Source organism: Bos javanicus, chromosome 5, assembly GCF_032452875.1.
Source record: "Bos javanicus breed banteng chromosome 5, ARS-OSU_banteng_1.0, whole genome shotgun sequence".
Lineage (NCBI taxonomy): Eukaryota > Metazoa > Chordata > Mammalia > Artiodactyla > Bovidae > Bos > Bos javanicus.
This window is the reverse complement of record NC_083872.1, coordinates 84,467,909-84,489,918: the sequence shown is the minus strand read 5'-3', so window position 1 is coordinate 84,489,918 and position 22,010 is coordinate 84,467,909. Positions and strand designations below refer to the sequence as shown.

Genomic DNA, 22,010 nt, shown 5'->3' with positions numbered 1-22,010 from the left:
TGATTCCTAGAATGTCAACATTCATTCTTGCCATCTCTTGTTTGACCACTTCCAGTTTGCCTTGATTCATGGACCTGACATTCCAGGTTCCTAAGCAATATTGCTCTTTACAGCATCGGACCTTGCTTCTATCACCAGTCACATCCACAACTGGGTATTCTTTTTGCTTTGGCTCCATCCCTTCATTCTTTCTGGAGTTATTTCTCCACTGATCTCCAGTAACATATTGGGCACCTACTGATCTGGGGAGTTTCTCTTTCAGTATCCTATCATTTTGCCTTTTCATACTGTTCATGGGGTTCTCAAGGCAAGAATACTGAAGTGGTTTGCCATTCCATTCTCCAGTGGACCACATTCTGTCAGATCTCTTCACCATGACCCGCCAATCTTGGGTTGCCCCACGGGCATGGCTTAGTTTCATTGAGTTAGACAAGGCTGTGGTCCTAGTGTGATTAGATTGACTAGTTTTCTGTGAGTATGGTTTCAGTGTGTTTGCCCTCTTGCAACATCTACCATCTTACTTGGGTAAAAGCATTGGGTAAGGGCATTCTTAGCTTAATGTAGCCTTATTGCTTATACTTTTCTTTGTTTTGAAATGCCATTTATTAAAGATTAACGTAATTTTGAAATAGTGCAATTTAGGAAATTAGGTAATTGTTTAAAGTGTACTTGAACATGCCAACATACTATAGTAATTTTCAGTGTTAGTAGTAGAATATTCTTTGCTCTTTTTATTTTTGTTTTTTTTAAAACACAGGCTAAAAATTTTCTACCTTCCCTTATTTTAAATGAAGAATGAAAATCATTGTCACTTGAAATTAATTCACACTATTTAAAAAAGAAATCCCTCATGTTTAGTCACTAAGTCACGTCCAACTCTTTCCAGCCCCATAGACTGTAGCCCGCCAGACTCCTCTGTCCATGGGATTCTGCAGGCAAGAATACTGGTATGGAGTTGCCATTTTCTCTTCCAGGAGATCTTATCAAACCCACATCTCTTGTGGCTCCTGCATTGGCAGGCAAATTCTTTACCACTGAACCACCTAGGTAGGGGCTTTTTAAAATTAGTTCTCTTGAGACCGTTAGGGGAAAAAATGGGAGAAAGTTTAAAACATCCATACGAACAAGCTTCTAGTCAGAACCGTCAGGTCTTTAAAAACAACCTTGGGATTTTTCCTGTTGTCTGGTAGCAGTATTGAACAGATGGTTAGTTGATAACAATCCAGCTGAATAATGAAATCTGATAAGCTAGGAAGAGGTTAACTAGATCAATCTGTAGTATTTAGGAAAATTTTCAGGGTGATTGGGGAGTGGTAGTTGAAATCAGTATTTGAGCTTTCACTTATATTAATGCAAAAATAAAGCCACAAGTTTGTTAGTTAAAAATTGTTTTCTTTCAGTTAAAAAAATTCCCCTCCTCCAGTCTCCCCCACCAGTCCTTCCTTGTAGGGAGAAAAGGAAAAGAGAAATTTGTCAGCTGGCTGCCTGCATTGCCACCTCAGGAAATAGCATGTCAAATTCCTGCTTTATCTAGACCCTCCTCCTGGCCTGCCCTTCATCCTCGTTTATTGAGTGTGCTAGATTTGGTGCTAGGTGCTGGGCCTATAAGGAAGAAACGAGACAGAATTCATGATGCAGGAGGGGCATGGGTCTGACAAATAACACAACAGACTGTGGAAGCTGCCAAAGAATCTTTTCATTGTGTTCAGAGAAATTGTTATCTGCTGATAACAATTTACAACTTTATCAGGTGTTGGTTTTTTTTTAAACCTTTGTTAGTTTACTTCATTTAAATTAAAGGCCAATTAATTTCTTGTGAGTTTGTTCCAGTCTTGGAGGAGTTATAGGGGTTCAGAAGGGTATAGCAATTCCACCTAAATTCTTCTGAAAATCACTGTGCCTTCCCAGAGCCTTGCACTTTCTGAGCAGTGGCAAAGACAGCTTTCTGATATGGCCTTTGCTGAAGGAGCCTGTTTCTGCTTCCTTTTCTATTCTTCAGGTCTTTTTCCTACCTAACATTTCTCTCCCATTGGTTTCCTCTTAAAACGTTAATCCAACCACGTGTTCCACCCTAATCACTGGGCCACACCAGTCATCCTACGGTTCTTTTCTCAGTGCTCCCTTGATGGAGTTCTTTCTTGTGTCTCGGTGTCACAGTGTTCTGGTAAGTGTTCTATAGGGAAACGCAGCTTCTATCAGCGGGGTTATGTTTGTCCTTTCATCTGGATGCATTTAACAGTGTTCTTGGTTTGGGGCCAACTCAAGCTAGAGTTAAGGATCTTCAGTAAAGACACCTAGATAATTTGAGACTACTTTCTACAAACTCTGCAGTTGATCTTCTGAAAATAACTCTTCAACAGTACATGAGTTGTGAACTTCCAGATGTTCAACCTGAATTTAGAAAAGGCAGAGGAACCAGAGATTAAATTGCCAACATCCTTTGTGGGTGTGCCTTAGTCACTCAGTCCTATCTGACTCTTTGCAACCCCATGGATCATTGAAAAAGCAAGAGTTCCAGAAAAACATCTACTTCTGCTTTATTGACTTCACCAAAGCCTTTGTGTGGATCACAACAAACTGTGGAAAATTCTTCAAGAGATGGGACCACCTTACCTGCCTCCTGAGAAATCTGTATACAGGTCAAGAAGCAATAGTTAGAACTGGACATGGAACAGTGGGCTGCTTCCATATTGGGGAAGGAGTATATCAAGGCTGTATATTGTCACCCTGCTTATTTAACTTATATGCAGAGTGCATCATGAGAAATGCCAGGCTGGATGAAGCACAAGCTGGAATCAAGATTGCTGGGAGAAATATCAATCACCTCAGATATGCAGATGACACCACCCTCATGACAGAAAGCGAAGAAGAACTAAAGAGCCTCTTGATGAAAGTGAAAGAGGAGAGTGAAAAAGTTGGCTTAAAACTCAACATTCAAAAAACTAAGCTTGTTGCATCTGGTCTCATCACTTCATGGCAAATAGATGGGGGAACAATGGATACAGTGAGAGACTATATTTTTGGGCTCCAAAATCACTGCATATGGTGACTACACCCATGAAATTAAAAGATGCTTGCTCCTTGGAAAACAAGGTACAACCAACCTAGATAGCATATTAAAAAGCAGAGACATTACTTTCCCAACAAAGGTCCATCTAGTCAAAGCTATGGTTTTTCCAGTAGTCATGTATGGATGTGAGAGTTAGACTGTAAAGAAAGCTAAGTGCCAAAGAATTGATGCTTTTGAACTGTGGTGTTGGAGAAGACTCTTGAGAGTCCCTTGGACTGCAAGGAGATCAAATCATAAAGGAAATCAGTCCTGAATATTCACTGGAAAGACTGATGCTGAAGCTGAAGCTTCAACATTTTGGCCACCTGATGCAAAGAACTGATTCATTGGAAAAGACCCTGATGCTGGGAAAGATTGAAGGCAGGAGAAGAAGGAGACAAAAGAGGAAGAGATGGTTGGATGGCATCAAAGACTCAATGGACATGAGTTTGAGCAAGTTTTGGGAGTTGGTGATGGACAGGGAAGCCTGGCGTGCTATAGCCCATGGGGTCACAAAGAGTCGGACACAGCTGAGCAAACTGAGCTGTTACTTGGGCTTCCAGGTGGCTCAAGTGGTAAAGAATCCACCTGCCAATGCAGGAGCCACAGGATACATGGGTTCAACTATTTAAAAGACATTAACTGGGTTCAAATCAAATTGTCTAATCTTTGTGACAATTTGTCACATCTTTGTCATCTAGGGACTTCACATCTTAATATGAAAAAGCTAAGAAAATTTACAGCAATAATACAAGTAGAAAGACTTATTTCACAAAAACTCCCTGAATATCTCCTAGGATATGAACTCTACTGTAGGCTTTTTTTACAAGTCTCTTTAATACTTCCAAAACGTTTATTTGGTGGTATTACTACTACATATTGGGTTGGCCAACACAATATTAGTTACATCTCACAAAAAACTACACAGTTGATAGAATGAAATTCATTTGTTAATTTACCTTCATAATTTCTTTACTGTCTGTTTTTTTTTTTTTTTACCATCTGAGCCACCAGGGAAGCCCCAAGAATACTGGAGTGGGTTGCTAGTCCCTTCTCTAGGGGATCTTCCCAACCCAGGGACTGAACCTGGGTCTCCTGCATTACATACAGGCAGATTCTTTACCATCTGAGCCACCAGAAAAGCCCCTTAAATTTCTGCTGTATTTTAAATATAGTAAGGAGTTAGTAAATGTTTATTAAAATTGAATAATTATTTTTATTGTTACTACCATTGCCCTCTGCTTTACAAACTAATATAGCTGATAGCCTCATAATGGATTCATTTCCATAGAAAATCTCCATCACTGTTTATGTAGTCATGTTATTGTTTTAATATTTCATATGGAATATGTAGAACCCAAGATACATTCCTTACTACCTTTGCATGTTGCTCTTAGCAGAGCTGATGATTCAAAGATATGGGACATCTGTGAGCTTTGGTATCAAAAAGGAAAAAAAAACTGAATGTTCCTACCTTTCTTTTATTAGAAAAAATTAGGAATTTAGGAGAATTTCTGATTTTTGTATTTGTGGTTTTATTTTGTGAAAACAAAGGGATAGCACTTAGGAAAATGTGCCATCACATTTTATTTACAGTTGAATATTTACATTTGAATGTTAGATGGCTTTCTTTTTTCAATAAGAAGGAATGTGCTTTTTGAACTTCCTGGCATCTTGGAGAGTAGAGAGTAGCTTCCTTTAGGCTTTTTCTTATATCACCTGTGAGACTTGAATAGGCAGTGATAAGCTCTTTTCTGATTTCTACAGTAATAAAAATGCCCCTGCTGTCCATTTATTATCCATCCTGGTGGACCTAGTTTGGGAGAAGAGAATATATCCAACAATTAATCACCAGTTGTGCAGAGACATCTATTAATACAAGCAAATGAAGTGCCTGCCTTCTTGGGGGAAAAAAAAATTTTTTTTTTTTTTTTGGATTTTCTGCATTCTAATGGGAAAAAAAGGCAACACCTCTTAGAAACTGGAATTTACTTTGCTCTTGAGTTATCCTTAATCATCCTGTTTTGCTTGGACTCAGTATATAGGAATTGCAACATCCTGATGCGTTCATGCACAGTCACTTAATCATGTCTGACTCTTTGCGACCCCATGGGCTGTAGCCCACCACTGCATTATCCTGGCAAGAATACTGGAGTGGCTTGCCATTTACTACTCCAGGCAATCGTCCTGATCCAGGGGTTGCATCTCGTGTGACTTCTGCATTGACAGGCAGATTCTTTACCCTAAATCACCTGGAAAGCCCATAATATCCTGATACTGTTCATTTCTCAAGAGGCAGGTCAGGTGGTCTGGTATTCTGATCTCTTTCAGAATTTTCCACAGTTTATTGTGATCCACACAGTCAAAGGCTTTGGCATAGTCAACAAAGCAGAAATAGATGTTTTTCTGGAACTCTCTTGCTTTTTCCATGATCCAGCAAATGTTGGCAATTTGATCTCTGGTTCCTTTGCCTTTTCTAAAACCAGCTTGAACATCTGGAAGTTCACGGTTCACGTATTGCTGAAGCCTGGCTTGGAGAATTTTGAGCATTACTTTACTAGCGTGTGAGATGAGTGCAATTGTGCGGTAGTTTGAGCATTCTTTGGCATTGCCTTTCTTTGGGATTGGAATGAAAACTGACCTTTTCCAGTCCTGTGGCCACTGCTGAGTTTTCCATTCTGAAGGAGATCAGCCCTGGGATTTCTTTGGAAGGAATGATGCTGAAGCTGAAACTGCAGTACTTTGGCCACCTCATGCGAAGAGTTGACTCACTGGAAAAGACTCTGATGCTGGGAGGGATTGGGGGCAGGAGGAGAAGGGGACGACAGAGGATGAGATGGCTGGATGGCATCACTGACTCGATGGACGTGAGTCTGAGTGAACTCTGGGAGTTGGTGATGCCAGGGAGGCCTGGCATGCTACGATTCATAGGGTCGCAAAGAGTCAGACACGACTGAGCAGCTGAACTGAACTGACTGTGTTCATTTACATCAACAACTTCTGTTTGCATTCTTACGAGCTAATTTAAATAAAGGCTGTTTGGGTGACAGTATCTGTTGCTGCATAACAAGTTGCCAGAAACTTAGGGACTTAAGCATTTTATCTCACCTAGTTTCTTTGTATTAGGAAGTCAGGAAAATCCTAGGGGCAAGCTGGGCCTCAGGATGTTTCATGAGGTTGCAGCCCAGATTTCTTCCTGTTCTGTAAGTGGTCCACAGGAAGGCTTGACTGGAACTGGAAGATCTTCTGCCAAGGTGGTTTCCTCACAAGCCTAGCAAACTTGATCTGATTTTTGGCAGGAAGCCAGTCATGTACAGATGTGAGAGTTGGACCATAAAGAAGGCTGAGCACAGAAGAACTGATGCTTTCAAACTCTGGTCCTGGAGAAGACTCTTGAGAGTCCCTTGGACTGCAAGGAGGTCATACCTGTCAATCCTAAAGGAAATCAACCCTAAATGTTCGTTGGAAAGACTGATAAAGAAGCTGAAGCTTCAGTACTTTGGCCATCTGATGCGAAGAGCTGACTCATTGGAAAAGACCCTCATGCTGGGAGAGATAGAAGGCAAAAGGAGAAGGGAGCAGCAGAGGATGAGATGGTTAGATAACATCTGGACTCAATGGACATGAATCAGAGTAAACTCTGGGAGACAGTGAAGGACAGGGAAGCCTGGCGTGCTGCAGTCCATGGGGTCACAGATTCGGACACTACTTGATATATGGCAAAACCAATACAATATTGTAAAGTTAAAAAATAAAATAAAAATTAAAAAATGTCAATTTTAGAAACTACTTTTCAAGTACCCACTTCCCAATTCCAAAAGACTTGCTTAAAAGCAAAGCTAAAAAGAGTGATGAGGCTTTAAAGAAAAGAAGATGGATGGGGAAAGAAATTCTGAATTAGATAAATAAGAATCCCTTTGCCAGCCAAACTACATATAGCTAGCTTCTAAGTCCAAGGTGGAAATCAGGGTGATTAGTCCATTTCACCTCTTCTCATGTGGCTCTGAATTTGCCACCCAGTTCTCTGCCAGCCCTCTCTCCCAGCAGGGTGGACCCTTCCTTGCTTTTTGGACAATGTCACAATCTGCGGACATGCTCTTTTACCAAAGGGGTGTTAGCTTCAAATCTGTGTCTGTCTTATAGCTCCTTGAGGAGGTAGGTAGGTCTCGTTGAAGCCAGAAGGCTCTAACCCATCTGATAGAAGACGATGAAGCAGGAATTCTATGGTATCTAGTTGGCTTAAAACCTGTTCATTTTCATTAGAAAATATTTTAATGTGAATGCTACTCTTTTCTTTAAAACTTAGAAGCATGCACTAATGCACGTGTGCACTTGGAGCTGTAACACCATGGAAAAAGTAACCTGAAAATGAAGGGCACTTTTACAACAGCTATTGACTTAATATGAAGTACTCGACTAGTAACCAGATTTGGAAGCAATGTCTCCACGCAGGGGTGTAGAAGCTGAACAGGGAGAACCCAGTGCTCTCTGCAAGAGGGAAGTTTGGACTAATTTTCCCTTCCTCGGCTGTGTTTGGAATGTATATATATCTGATAGCTTGCCTCAGATTTGGGGTCCACCAGATAGTTCCATACTGTTTCTAATTTGATACTTTGTTTTATGTCATAGCTAAGACTTTAAGGACTATCAACTTTTGGGGGGTGGTATTTCCTATTCATAATAAAAGTAGTTGGGTGTTTTGGTATATTTTTAAAAAGTATCATTAGTGGAACATGGTCTTGTTACTAAAGTCAACCTTGCTATAAATAAACGCAGAAACGTCTGCAAAAGGCAGAGTCTGAATGTGGCAGACATAAGAATTGCGTCAATTCCCATCTTGTGGCCAAGATTTCTTTCTTTGGCTTTCTTTATAACTAATGTCATGGCAGAGTTTCACATTCTCACAGTATTAGGCAAGTGAATGGTCAAAAGAACTGGTGCCAAGCCACCCTGTTTCTTAGGTTAGCCAGTGGTTGTCGTTTGTACTCACCAAGGAAGAATGTGGCATGTTTTTGTTTTTATTTTTTAAAGACTGAAAACCCCAAGTTCTCCCCTTCCGCTTCATTTTTAGACCCTGGCTTTAGGCAATTTTCCAAATGTCTAACTGCTTAACTGCTTTCAAGAAATTATTGTGGTATTTCAGAGAACTTTGCTCAGGAGAAAAAGAAGGCACAACATCTTTCCTAGAACACCATGGGCCCATCAAATGACCTTTTAGAGAAACAACGAAAATTCCTCTTTCAAAGGCACACTAATTGAAACCAAACCAATCTAGCCCACAAGCATTGCAGTCAGATGACCAGAGGGGAGTGCCCACGAGGGGAGGAAAAACTCCTTTTGGAAAAACCATTTGAAGCTCAAAGCTGGTGTATTTTTCTCTTTCATTAAAAGTTAAAATGGGAATGATTTAGCATGTCTAAGTTAAAAGTTAGCCAGGATTCTAAGAACACTGTGGACCTTTTCAGGTGCCTGCGTAGCTCCTCCTAGAATACCTGTCTGGTGCTCCGCCCTTCCTCAAGACTACCTCACACTGCTCCCAGCTGGGGACCCCAGCCCTAGAAGGTGAGTCGGCAAGTTTGTACTCCATTCCTGCATCCTAGAAGACTACCGCTTCCAGTGGCTTTTTAAAGAATAATTTTCAAAGTTTTGAGCGACTTTCAGAGCTTGTGTTCACTAACAAATCATTTGTACACCCTTTATTTAAATAAGTACGAAGCGTGGTTAGCAATAGTATCTTTTGTCTCACTGCCTTATAAATTCTAGATTCCAACTTGGAATCTGAGGCAAAATTTTGCAATTCTTGGGCTTCCTGAGCACTATACTATTAATGCTTTAAACTTGGCAATTTCTTTTAAAACAGATAAGTAATTTCTAACAGTCGAAGATTAGAAGATCTTGGTAAGTCTGAAATATATCCTATAGTTTGAGTTTCCATCTGAATGTGATAGTATCAATAATTGGCTTCATTAAATAACGGGGCACAAAAGCCCCTGAGGAGGAAATATACAACTATTTCCCACTTGCTTTTTGTATGTCAATGTGTATGGTCTCTTGTCTCTTGAACATTAAGGTGACTTATTGGTCTCAAGAGGGGAAATAATTTGACCTTGTTTGTAGTCAGTGAATCACTTACAAATAAACTGTTCACATGTTACAGGTGAATAAACTCTTTAAGGGCACCAACCAGCATGCTGTCATATAAATTCCTTAGTCCCTCATTTACAAAAGTTATGTGCTTGCATTTTTGCCTAGATGATGAGTTTTGAAGGTCTCCTATAAATTAATTTCCCCTTAGAGCCTTCTAGTAATTGCTAGGCTGTGGAAGGAGTGGATTTCTAAGACCACAAGTTCACATCCGCATCGGTTCAGTTCTCTTGTGGACTCTTCTGCATTGCTCTGGCATTAGCAAAAACCATGACTAGAAGGCTCCAAGAGTTGAGAATGAAGGATAGTCTGGTTGCAATAAGGTAAATTCATTATATTCATGTGAGCACTGAAAAATCCTAGTTGAGCCCTGCAATTTGTAATATAGTCAAAAGAAAAAAACCAAGAGACACAGATGTGAAAAACAGACTTTTGGACTCTGTGGGAGAAGGCGAGGGTGGGATGATTGAGAGAATAGCATTGAAACATGTATATTATCATATGTGAAATAGATTGCCAGTCCAGGTTCTATGCATGAGACAGGGTGCTCAGGGCTGGTACACTGGGATGACCCTGAGGGATGGGATGGGGAAGGAGGTGGGAGGGAGGGTCAGGATGGGGAACACATGTACACCCATGGCTGATTCATGTGAATGTATGGCAAAACCACCATAATATTGTAAAGTAATTAGCCTCCAATTAAAATTTAAGAAAATAAAAATAAAGCATGTGCTTTATTTTAAAGTGGGCATGATCAAAAAAATAAAAAAGAAAAAAAAATTAAAAAAAAAAAGCATAAGGAAGAATTGTATTGTATTATGTAGCTCCATTGACTAAACTTCTCTCCATGATTGTATCATCACTTAAATTTTAGTTTTAGCTCCTATTACTGACAGAACTGTTCTACAGGTCTTTCTCTTACACATTCATTATTTTCTATACAGGAGGATTGATGTTTAAGTTACACCATGAAGGAACTGTGCTTCAGGTTTAACTTTTAAGGATTGTATACATTTGGATTTGAATGCTTCAATTATTTTGTTTCTCTTGGAACACTCATACTTATTTACTAATACAAATAGGACAGCAATATGAGTTGCTTGGGGTTGACTGCTGAAGAGTTTTCATTTTTCACTGTTTCTTCTCAAATGCTCAGTAACAGTCTTTGATTCTTGACTTCAAGAGCAAAGAGACCCCTTTAGCATTTAGCATACTGCTCTGTTTTTCTTTTTTAAATAAAGCTTTGTTTGAACTAACAAAACTTTTTTGCCCATGCCAAATACTGAGCCAGCTTACTCACACGAACAGCATATGTGAGTTCCCTAGCCTTCTCAAATGAAGCATGTCATTTTAGTCATGTTAACTTTGATGAGCAGCAAAACCAACTTTGAAATTCTTAGTATTGCTTTATTGTAAAACTACCTCTTTTTTTTTTAATGCAGCGAGTTTAAATTTTTACTGACTTAAAAATCAGAATAACTCTACTAAATCACATTTCTCCATCACAATGCAATTTCTCCTAAGCCATTATTCTCTTAGAGAATGAGGATAGAGAATAATTCACAGTGTTATTTATCAAAAGGCATCTTTGTTAGTTTTATAAAGTTGAGGCTGTGTGAGACCTAACTATAAAATAAAGCCCATGTTTTGTGTAAAAGATTAGGTAAAACCAAGTTTAGATTTTACAGGTTGCTTATTTATGCTTCTCTTTCTGTTCTAAATAGCACTGTAGTATTCCCTCACCCTCCTTCTCTGGTGCTTTCCTGTAAAAAGCATTAGTGAGGGGAAAATTATGGTAAACAAGGCTTAGCTCTATAATCTTCTTTCAAACTGCCTTGCAAGTAATTTCCCATAGTTTCTGTAATGAAGCATATGGTGGTAATACGCCCTGTGCCTCTGGTAATGGGGAGCAGTTTCAGAGTACTCTCTGCATTTTATATCTGAAGCTTTGTATGTACCTTTTCAGGTTAGGTGTCCTATCCCCTGTAGATTTAATGGAATTTATTTTTTTATGCTTGTTCTTAGTTTAAGGGTTTAGATGGGGGCATTTTTGTTAAAACTTGTAAAGAGGTGTTTTTTGTTGTTACAGATTGATCCAAACAGGCTTCAGGAGGCTTGAAATGGTCTTGTGGAGAAAGCAACTTGAGAGAAGAAGGGGGAATATTTTCTGTAATTTAAGTTGTCATAGTAACCTGCATCAAGGCCTGGAATCCAGGCCTGAAGAATTTCAGTGACAATAAACATTCCAGTTGCATTCATCATCATCTTTTTTTTCTAGGAGAAAGGAGCCGTCTATTGTGACCTAATTATTTCATTTCTGTTTTTAGAAAACGGTTAGCAGTTTGCATTTTTTAGCACTTTTGAAATTTCCCTGGTAGAGTAAAAATGAAAAATGTAGCTGTTTGTATTAGAAGTTGATATTTTTCTGATAATGTATCTCAAGCTATTTCAGATGGCAAGACAGATTCAGTATAATGGTTACTTAATGAAATATGAAAGAAACAGGATTTGCTGAGGATTTGAAGAGATTGCCACACACATTTATTAATGTGCAAGTCTTAAACAGTATTAGAATCTGGTTTTCATGAAGCTGTGATTTTGGGATGTTATGAATTTCCTAATATCAGATTGTTAATATTTTATGGCATCTTGAACTGTGGTCTTAAACATGAATATATGTTAATAAAGAGGATGAAGGTAATTTTTATTAGCAGAATAGGTTTACTTTGAGAAATTTGTATCTAGATATTATGTTTAGATCTGTCATCTTTTACAAGGAACAGTACGATATTTCTAAAGAGAAAGTTTTTTTTAGGGTTTGCTTCTTTCTTGCCTTCTGCAAGATACTCATTGCTAACCAAAATTATTTGGAGTTAAAAGTGTTCTCCTGAAGCAAGAAATTTTAGAAATAGTGAGGTAAGGATGTGTATTCCATTCAATTTAGGAAACATGGAAAATAAATTGGAAGATTATGGCTAGTCTCATTTCACAAATATATACACAACGAGCAGTGATGGGATGTAACTGTAGTTACCTAAATGAAAAGCAGTAATGCTTTTGTATATACTTCTCCACATATGTTTGAGAATCTTAAATGGATGATTTTTAAAAAACATAAATCAGTAATATTGGAATTTTAAAATATAGAAAGGTAGATTGAGAAAACCTAGTCAATAATTTACTGGGAAAATGTGAAGCAAAATAAAACCACCCCCTATCTCACTGTTGAGAGATATTTCAGCTCTTTCTGTTGTCTGGGAAGTAGCTATAATTTTATAAACAAAATTGGAATCAAGCCGTTGATAGCCAAAATACCAATAATGGTGAAACACAGGATTTTTTTCTCCTATTAGAATAAGCAACAAACTAGCTGTCAACATTACTGCCTAAAATATCTTTGAAATACCTAATCAGTATATTAAGAAAAAAGAGCAAGGGAGAAAACGGTTGGAAAGGAGGATAAAATTATTTGTAGATAATGAAAAAAAACCACAAAGACAATCAACTAAAAACCAATAGACTGTAGTAAAGTTCCAATGCAAATAATGGAAATATCATGATCTATATAGTAATAATAACCTGTTCCAAAATGTGAGAAAAAAGGAACCCATTCATAGTAGCAACAAAAATTGTGCTGAGAATTAAACTTTGTGAGAACTGCAAGTAGCATATAGGAAGGAAACCATTAACCTTCTTTCAGGATGCAGAGACTCCCTATGGAAGACAATTCATTAATTATTTTCCATCTCTTTACATCGATTTGTAAGTTTAATATAATCAATCAAAATATCAGCAGGAATTTTTTTTACAGGTCGGTGATTCTGAATTTCATATTTATAAAATAAATAAGAGCCAAGAAATATTTATATAAAGAATAATAAAGGCGAACTCAATTCAGTTCAGTCGCTCAGTCGTGTCCAACTCTTTGCAACACCATGAACTGCAGCACGCCAGGCCTCCCTGTCCATCACCAATTGCCAGAGTCTACCCAAACTCATGTCCATTGAGTCAGTGATGCCATCCAACCATCTCATCCTCTGTCGTCCACTTCTCCTCCTGCTCTCAATCTTTCCCAGCATCAGGGTCTTTTCAAATGAGTCAGCTCTTTGCATCAGGTGGCCAAAGTATTGGAGTTTCAGCTTCAACATCAGTCCTTCCAATGAACACTCAGGACTGATCTCCTTTAGGATGGACTGGTTGGATCTCCTTGCAGTCCAAGGGACTCTCAAGAGTCTTCTCCAACACCACAGTTCAAAAGTATCAATTCTTCTGCGCTCAGCTTTCTTTACAATCCAACTCTCACATCCATACATGACTATTGGATAAACCATACCCTTGACTAGACGGACCTTTGTGGACAAAGTAATGTCTCTGCTTTTTAATAAATAGTGATTCAAAAATAGCATGATGTCAAAAATAGCATAAAGTAGAACAATACTTGAAACAGAATAGACAGCCTAGAAGAATGTTATATTGATTAAAAATAACAACTAACAAATATAAAAATGTAGTAACAAATACACTAGAAGAGAATATTCAGAAATAACTGACTTGGGGTTTTTAGGGAAAGATATGTAAAGATTTAAAAAGAGAATGATTTATAGATGTAGTTACATTAAAAAATTAAACTTTGCATATGTCAACTCATAAAAAGTATTCTCTCTATGTGTGTGTATGTGTGAATATTATTACATATATATTTTTAGAGTTAATACCCGTATGTAAAGAACTCCTTCAAGTCAGTAAGAAAATAAATGCCCAGTTAAAAATTAGTTTGTAGGAACTTCCCTGGTGGTCCAGTAGTTAGGAATTCGCCTGCCAGTGCAGGGGACATGTGTTTGGGTTCGATCCCTGGTCTGGGAACTAAGATCCCACATGCCGCTGGGCAGCTATGGCTGTGCACCACAGCTGCTGAGCCCAGTACTGCAGCCAAGAGCTCATGCGCCAAAACGAGGACCCAGCGCTGCCAAAAATAAATAAGTAAATATTTTTGAAAAAATTAGTTTGTAGCTGTTTTTAGTTTTTTAAGGAACCTCCATACTGTTCTCCATAGTCACTATACAGTGTACATTCCCACAAACAGTGTACGAGGGTTCCCTTTTCTCCACATCCTCTCAAGCATTTACTATAGACTTTCTGATGATGGCCATACAGACTGGTGTGAGGTAATATCTCATTGTAGTTTTGATTTGCATTTCTTTAATAATTAGCAATGTTGAGCATCTTTTCTTGTGCCTCTTGGCCCCCTGTATATCTTTGGAGTTTGAGATTGACATGTACACATTACTATATTTAAAATAGATAGCCAACAAGAATCTCTTGTATAACTCTGCTGAATATTCTGTAACAACTTAAAGAAAATTTAGGTTGTATTAAATAGTTCCTAGTGGAAAGTTTAAACAAAAATACAAACAGGTGTAGACCTAAAGGTTTGTTCAACTTTAATATCATGTGGTATGAGTGACCTGCATGCAAAATGTAACATAAGCAGACATATGTAATTCCTAATGTTGGCTCTGGGAGAAATAAGAAAGATCACACTGCTCATGTAATGCAACTAGGACACAAACTACTCTGTGGCAGTACTAGAATTTTTTTGTCTACCTATCTACCTGTTTATCTGTAGATAGTTTATTACAGGTTCTCTAAAACAAATATATTTGTATTCAGAAATTTGAAAATAGATTGTTTTCTTTTTTTTTTTTTTAAAGTTTGACCATGACTGTGACTGTGTCTGAGATTCATCCTATGCCTTATTGAAAATTTTACTATAAAGACATATTTCTTGAGATGGACTATACACAGAATCAAGTATTGAAGGGATCATCAGTCTCTGGGCAGGGCTGAACAGACTGCATTCCCAGGCTGCCATTCATATTAGACTGTGGCATGTACCTGTGTATCTGGGATTGTGCTTTCCCGAAGTGGGACCCAGCATCCCTGGAAATGATAAAGAGCAGTGGGTCCCTATGTTTAAATCTTCTCCCTTTCCTTCTCCCTTTCCCCGTGCCTGTGGTATCAAGTGTCATGGCAGTCTAAATGTTCCAGGATTGATTGCCAGTGACATTGAATCAAACTTAATAAAATCTTTATAGATTGAATGAGAAAATTAGGGTGTTTATTTTAATTTCATAGATACTTTTATTTATGATTTATTTCGGCCCCATTTCCCCATTGACTCTACTTTGTTTACAATGATTATACCTGAGCAAGAAATTTAAGGAATTTTTAGGAAATATACGTATTCTAATCTAGTCTTCATAAACAATATTGTCGTAACCAGTCTCCCTTCTGTCCCCAGTTCCTTCTTTTCACAAAGATGCTGTACCTCTCAATGCTGAAGTATTACCTTGTTAATTTACTTGTGCTATTTTTCCTGAATATGACTCTTAATGATGACCTTATATTTTCCAGTAATGCTTATAGATTTGAGGGCACCAGAGCCCCTTTGTGACTATGGATTAACTTCTATATTGAAAGAAATTGCTAACTTAAAGTAATTCAGTAAGTACAAAATGTATAGAAAGGGATAAAATGCAAAATAAGATTACCTCCTTTCATTTTTCATCTTTTAACTAAAAGTAACCACTGTTAACAGTTTCTTGGGTATCTTTGTATGCAAAGAACATGTATTTGTATCTTTCTTTAAATTATATAACAGTTGCTGTGTCTGTGTACACGCACACGTGTGTTTGTGTGTATTACACAAGATTCTTTACAAGTTGACTCCTGTTATCACCAGAATAATCTTAAAGGCAAATATGATTGTCAGATTACATGTTGAATATTACAATCAATATTTATTGCTGGTTTGCATTCTTCCGTTTGGCTGAGTTTGTAAAAATGAGATTAGTGTGTAATTATGTTAGATTGTCCACATCTCCTCCTGAATGCACCAGTGATTTTTCTCTTAGTAGAGTCGTTGTCTATGACCTGGTTTCTGTCCCAGTGAATTGAGACAGTGCCTCCATCTACCTGAATGCATCATTCAGTCTAGGTACCATTCAGTTCACAGTGTGACTGGAATCCTCTACTGCAGTTTTTTCATTTGATGTTGGGTAAGAGTAAGTTATATCTACTACTGTGGGCAGGAATCCTTTAGAAGAAATGGAGTAGCCATAATGGTCAACAAAAGAGTGCGAAATGCAGTACTTGGATGCAATCTCAAAAATGACAGAATGATCTCTGTTTGTTTCCAAGGCAAACCATTCAATATCACAGTAATCCAAGTCTATGCCCCAACCAGTAACGCTGAAGAAGCTGAAGTTGAACGGTTCTAGGAAGACCTACAAGACCTTTTAGAACTAACACCCAAAAAAGATGTCCTTTTCATTATAGGGGACTGGAATGCAAAAGTAGGAAGTCAAGGAACACCTGGAGTAACAGGCAAATTTGGCCTTGGAATAAGGAATGAAGCAGGGCAAAGACTAATAGAGTTTTGCCAAGAAAATGCACTGGTCATAACAAACACCCTCTTCCAACAACACAAGAGAAGACTGCACATGGACATCACCAGATGGTCAACACCAAAATCAGACTGATTATATTCTTTGCAGCCAAAAATGGAGAAGCTCTATACATTCAGCAAAAACAAGACCAGGAGCTGACTGTGGCTCAGATCATGAACTCCTTATTGCCACATTCAGGCTTAAATTGAAGAAAGTAGGGAAAACCACTAGACCATTCAGGTATGACCTAAGTCAAATCCCTTATGATTATACAGTGAAAGTGAGAAATAGATTTAAGGGACTAGATCTGATAGAGTACCTGATGAACTATGGACGGAGGTTCGTGACATTGTACAGGAGACAGGGATCAAGACCATCCCCATGGAAAAGAAGTGCAAAAAAGCAAAATGGCTGTCTGGGGAGGCCTTACAAATAGCTGTGAAAAGAGAAGCAAAAAGCAAAGGAGAAAAGGAAAGATATAAGCATCTGAATGCAGAGTTCCAAAGAATAGCAAGGAGAGATAAGAAAGCCTTTCTCAGCGATCAGTGCAAAGAAATAGAGGGAAACAACAGAGTGGGAAAGACTAGAGATCTCTTCAAGAAAATTAGAGATACCAAGGGAACATTTCACGCAAAGATGGGCTTGATAAAGGACAGAAATGGTATGGACCTAACAGAAGCAGAAGATATTAAGAAAAGGTGGCAAGAGTACACAGAAGAACTGTACAAAAAATATCTTCATGCCCAAGATAATCACGATGGTGTGATCACTGACCTAGAGCCAGACATCCTGGAATATGAAGTCAAGTGGGCTTTAGAAAGCATCACTACAAACAAAGCTAGTGGAAGTGATGGAATTCCAGTTGAGCTATTTCAAATCCTGAAAGATGATGCTGTGAAAGTGCTGCACTCAATATGCCAGCAAATTTGGGAAACTCAGCAGTGGCCACAGGACTGGAAAAGGTCAGTTTTCATTCCAATCCCAAAGAAAGGCAATGCCAAAGAATGCTCAAACTACCGCACAATTGCACTCATCTCACATGCTAGTAAATAGTCCTCAAAATTCTTCAAGCCAGGCTTCAGCAATATGTGAACCGTGAACTTCCAGATGTTCAAGCTGGTTTTAGAAAAGGCAAAGGAACCAGAGATCAAATTGCCAACATCCGCTGGGTCATGGAAAAAGCAAGAGAGTTCCAGAAAAACATCTATTTCTGGTTTATTGACTATGCCAAAGCCTTTGACTGTGTGGATCACAATAAACTGTGGAAAATTCTGAAAGAGATGGGAATACCAGACCACCTGACCTGCCTCTTGAGAAACCTGTATGCAGGTCAGGAAGCAACAGTTAGAACTGGACATGGAACAACAGACTGGTTCCAAATAGGAAAAGGAGTATGTCAAGGCTGTATATTGTCATCCTGCTTATTTAACTTATATGCAGAGTACATCATGAGAAACGCTGGGCTGGAAGAAGCACAAGCTGGAATCAAGATTGCTGGGAGAAATATCAATCACCTCAGATATGCAGATGACACCACCCTTATGGCAGAAAGTGAAGAGGAACTCAAAAGCCTCTTGATGAAGGTGAAAGAGGAGAGTGAAAAAGTTGGCTTAAAGCTCAAAATTCAGAAAACTAAGGTCATGGCATCTGGTCTCATCACTTCATGGCAAACAGATGGGGAAATAGTGTCAGGCTTTATTTTGGGGGGCTCCAAAATCACTGCAGGTGGTGATGCAGCCATGAAATTAAAAGATGCTTACTCCTTGGAAGGAAAGTTATGACCAACCTAAATAGCATATTAAAAAGCAGAGACATTACTTTGCCAACAAAGGTCCATCTAGTCAAGGCTATGGTTTTTCCAGTGGTCATGTATGGATGTGAGAGTTGGACTATGAAGAAAGCTGAGCACTGAAGAATTGATGCTTTTGGACTGTGGTGTTGGAGAAGGGACTCAAGAGACGGGACTCTTGAGAGTCCCTTGGTCTGCAAGGAGATTCAACCAGTCTATCCTAAAGGAGACCGACCAGTCCTGGGTGTTCATTGGAAGCACTGGCCACCTCATGCGAAGAGCTCACTCATTGGAAAGGACCCTGATGCTGGGAGGGATTGGGGGCAGGAGGAGAAGGGGATAACAGAAGATGAGATGGCTGGATGGCATCACCGACTCGATGGACATGAGTTTGAATAAACTCCGACAGTTGGTGATGGACAGGGAAGCCTGGCGTGCTGTGATTCATGAGGTTGCAAAGAGTCGGACACGACTGAGCAAGTGAACTGAAGAGTAAGTTACATATGTAAAGGACTTTGTATGTGAAAAATTCAGTGAATGATAATGGTCATCCTTTTTATCAAAATAGTGCTGTTCTCCCCAAATGCTTCAGTCTCGTTTCAGATAAAGGCTAGATATATTTTTATGTAAGTAGATTTTCTTTCTTTTATGCTTAAGGAGACTATATAATTGTTCAAACCTGACACTTTAGAGAGTGAAAGTGAAGTGAAAGTGTTAGTCACTTAGTCGTGTCTGACTGTTTGTGATCCATAGACTCTAACCTGCTGGACTCCTCTGTCCATGGAATTCTCCAGGCAAGAATACAGGAGTGGGTAGCCATTCCCTTCTCTAGGGTTTCTTCCTGACCCAGGGATCGAACCCCGGTCTCCTGCATTGTAGGCACATTCTTTACTCTCTGAACCATGGTGCTATTGGTAATTATGCTAGGATACCAATGCAAACTCTGGCTATTCCAGGCAAACCTGGATGAGTGGTCACCCCAAGAGTATATATGTCCCTAGTACCTGATTTGTGGTGCAGGCTCAAAGAACTTGGGCCATTGTCCATTGAGGGAGATGGGGGTACATGGGACAAGTGAGGTTGCTTTTATCGTTCAGGGCTTATCGGAAATCATCAAACCATTAAATTGAGGTTAACAATAACTATCTTACATGGTGGCTGTAAAGATGAAGTGAAACCGTGATCTTATAAAGCATAAATGTACATCTGGTAGTTGCATACCTCTTAAATCCCCTCTACATCTCTGTAGATTACTTTAGTGGCTCTGGTGGCTAAGTTTTGTGCATAGATGTTTCTGCTGTGCTATGTACTCACCTCTCGTACTTCCTTTCTGTATCTTTTGACCGGACATTGTAAGTGGTAATCGTAACTAACTGCACACATGGTTCTACGGTTTACAGTGGGAGTTTAGTCTTGTTGTTCAGTTTACAGGTCGTGTCCTACTGTTTGTGACCCAATGGACTGCAGCACACTAGGCCTCTCTGTCCCTCACTATCTCTTTGGAGTTTGCCCAAGTTCAAGCACTTTTTGACCCTGAAAAGGCATGAGTTGTAGTATCCGGTAACCACACCCACTTTCCCCATGAGGTCACGGTGGTATGCTTTTTGTGTGTGCATGCTTACTATCTTTTGGATGAATCATAATCTAAATAGGGGAATTTTTTTTTCTGGTAAATATCTGATAAGTGTGAATGTTTATATGCATTTAATAGACTTTGTATGAATCAAAGGCACTTGTTTTAAATGTCGATTGTAGAGATGTATTTCTTCCCTGGAAAAAAAATCTACTAGCTGAACCTTAAATTGATAGGATAATTGGTAGTATATATACAAAATTTGATTTTCTTTTTTTCAATATTTATTTATTTATTTGGCTGTATCGGGTCGTAGTTGTGGCACGCGGAATCCTAGTTGTGATGTGCTGACTTCTCTAGTTGCAGCACATGGGCTTCTCTGACTGCAGTGAAAGGGCTGAGTTGCCCCTTGGTATGTGGGATCTCAGTTCCCCCACCAGCGATCAAACCTGTGTTCCCTACATTCATGGTGAATTCTTAATCACTGAATCACCAGGGAAGTCCCAGCACAAAACTGGAGGAAATAGTAGACTTCCAAGTTTGGATCTTTTGTAAAATGATCGGAGCCTTTCACCATTATCTTCCATCGCTGTTCTCTTTATCAGCAATTCTGTTGGACATGGTATGGCCCAGTCTTTTGACTCACAGAGAGTTTACAAGGGGCTAGATAGGTGAGTGGTTATGGTCATGTTATAAATTATGCATTGGTGAAATGAAAGGGAGAATGGATACATGTATATGTATAGCTGAGTCCCTTAGCTGTTCTCATGAAACTGTCACAACATTATTAATCAACTGTGATAGTAATAGTGTTAGTCACTCAGTTGTGTCCGACTCTTTGTGACCCCATGGACTGTACCCGCCAGGCTTCTCTATCCATGGAATTCTCCAGGCAAGAATACAGGAGTGAGTGGCCATTTCCTTCTCCAGGGGATCCTCCCAACCCATGGATCAAACCCAGGTCTCCTGCATTCAGGCAAATTCTTTACCATCTGAACCACTGACCATACCCCAATATAAAAAACTTCAAAAAGAAAAATAGTGGAACGAAGAAGGTGCTATGGGAGCCCATGGGGGAGCGCCACAGCTGCAGAGGTTAAGGGTGAGTGTTTGTGGGGGTCATTTGAGCCGACTGTTTAAAGGTGAGTTGGTCTGCAGGGAGGCAGGAGAAGGCGTTTTCGAATAACCTGGGAAATAGCATATACAGAACCTAGAAAAGCACATAAGGAGCATGATGTGTTTGGGGATAAACAAGTACATGTTGGTCTGAAGATGAATATGGATGAGAAGCAGATGACTGATTTTTAAAAACAGTATTCTTTTTCTAGTTTGATAGAAACAAGCTTTCCTTTTAGGGGCTCTGGGCTTTATGGTAATTGAATGGATCAAAATGATATATAAGTAAATAATATTGATGGTTTGGAGTAACCTAAACTTCAGATATCTCTGTAAGGGAAAAATGGGTATGGGGAACTGGGAATAGAAGGGAGACTGGTTAGGATCAAACCTGTTTATGAAGACTAGATTAGTCAGGTGTTTCCCAGATGAGCAGTATTATTTTTAATAGTGGTAGTTACTTTTCTCAGCCCTTGCTTCCTCTTCACCTCCTATCCCTCAAGCACCCAAGTCAAATAAATGTGATGACATGATTAATTAACTAATAAATGGAGACTAGCCCATGAACTTCCATTTAAATCTAGTATCTTTAAATCTTTTAAAGTTTCATATGTGTAAGAATAGTAGGCCTTCAGGAGATCCTTTTTTTTTTTAAGTATCAGATCAGTCGCTCAGTCATGTCCGACTCTTTGCGACCCCATGAATCGCAGCACGCCAGGCCTCCCTGTCCATCACCAACTCCCGGAGTTCACTCAAACTCACGTCCATCGAGTCAGTGATGCCATCCAGCCATCTCATCCTCTGTCGTCTCCTTCTCCTCTTGCCCCCAATCCCTCCCAGCATTAGAGTCTTTTCCAATGAGTCAACTCTTCGCATGAGGTGACCAAAGTA

General features: G+C 39.1%; 1 protein-coding gene across 4 annotated transcripts in view; it reads left to right on the top strand.

Moving 5' to 3' along the window:
• The window catches only part of RASSF8 (Ras association domain family member 8), a 132,784-nt gene that overhangs the window by 38,194 nt on the left and 72,580 nt on the right, over positions 1 to 22,010 (top strand). For 2 of the 4 annotated variants that reach the window (XM_061417589.1, XM_061417591.1), the window contains exon 2: positions 8,515 to 8,611. The exons of 1 other annotated variant lie outside the window; for it this stretch is intronic. The gene's annotated coding sequence lies outside the window, so the exon portion shown is untranslated. Of the gene's footprint in view, positions 1 to 8,514; positions 8,612 to 8,909; positions 8,948 to 22,010 lie in introns of all 4 variants that reach the window. One more of the 4 variants, XM_061417592.1, reaches the window with a different exon arrangement.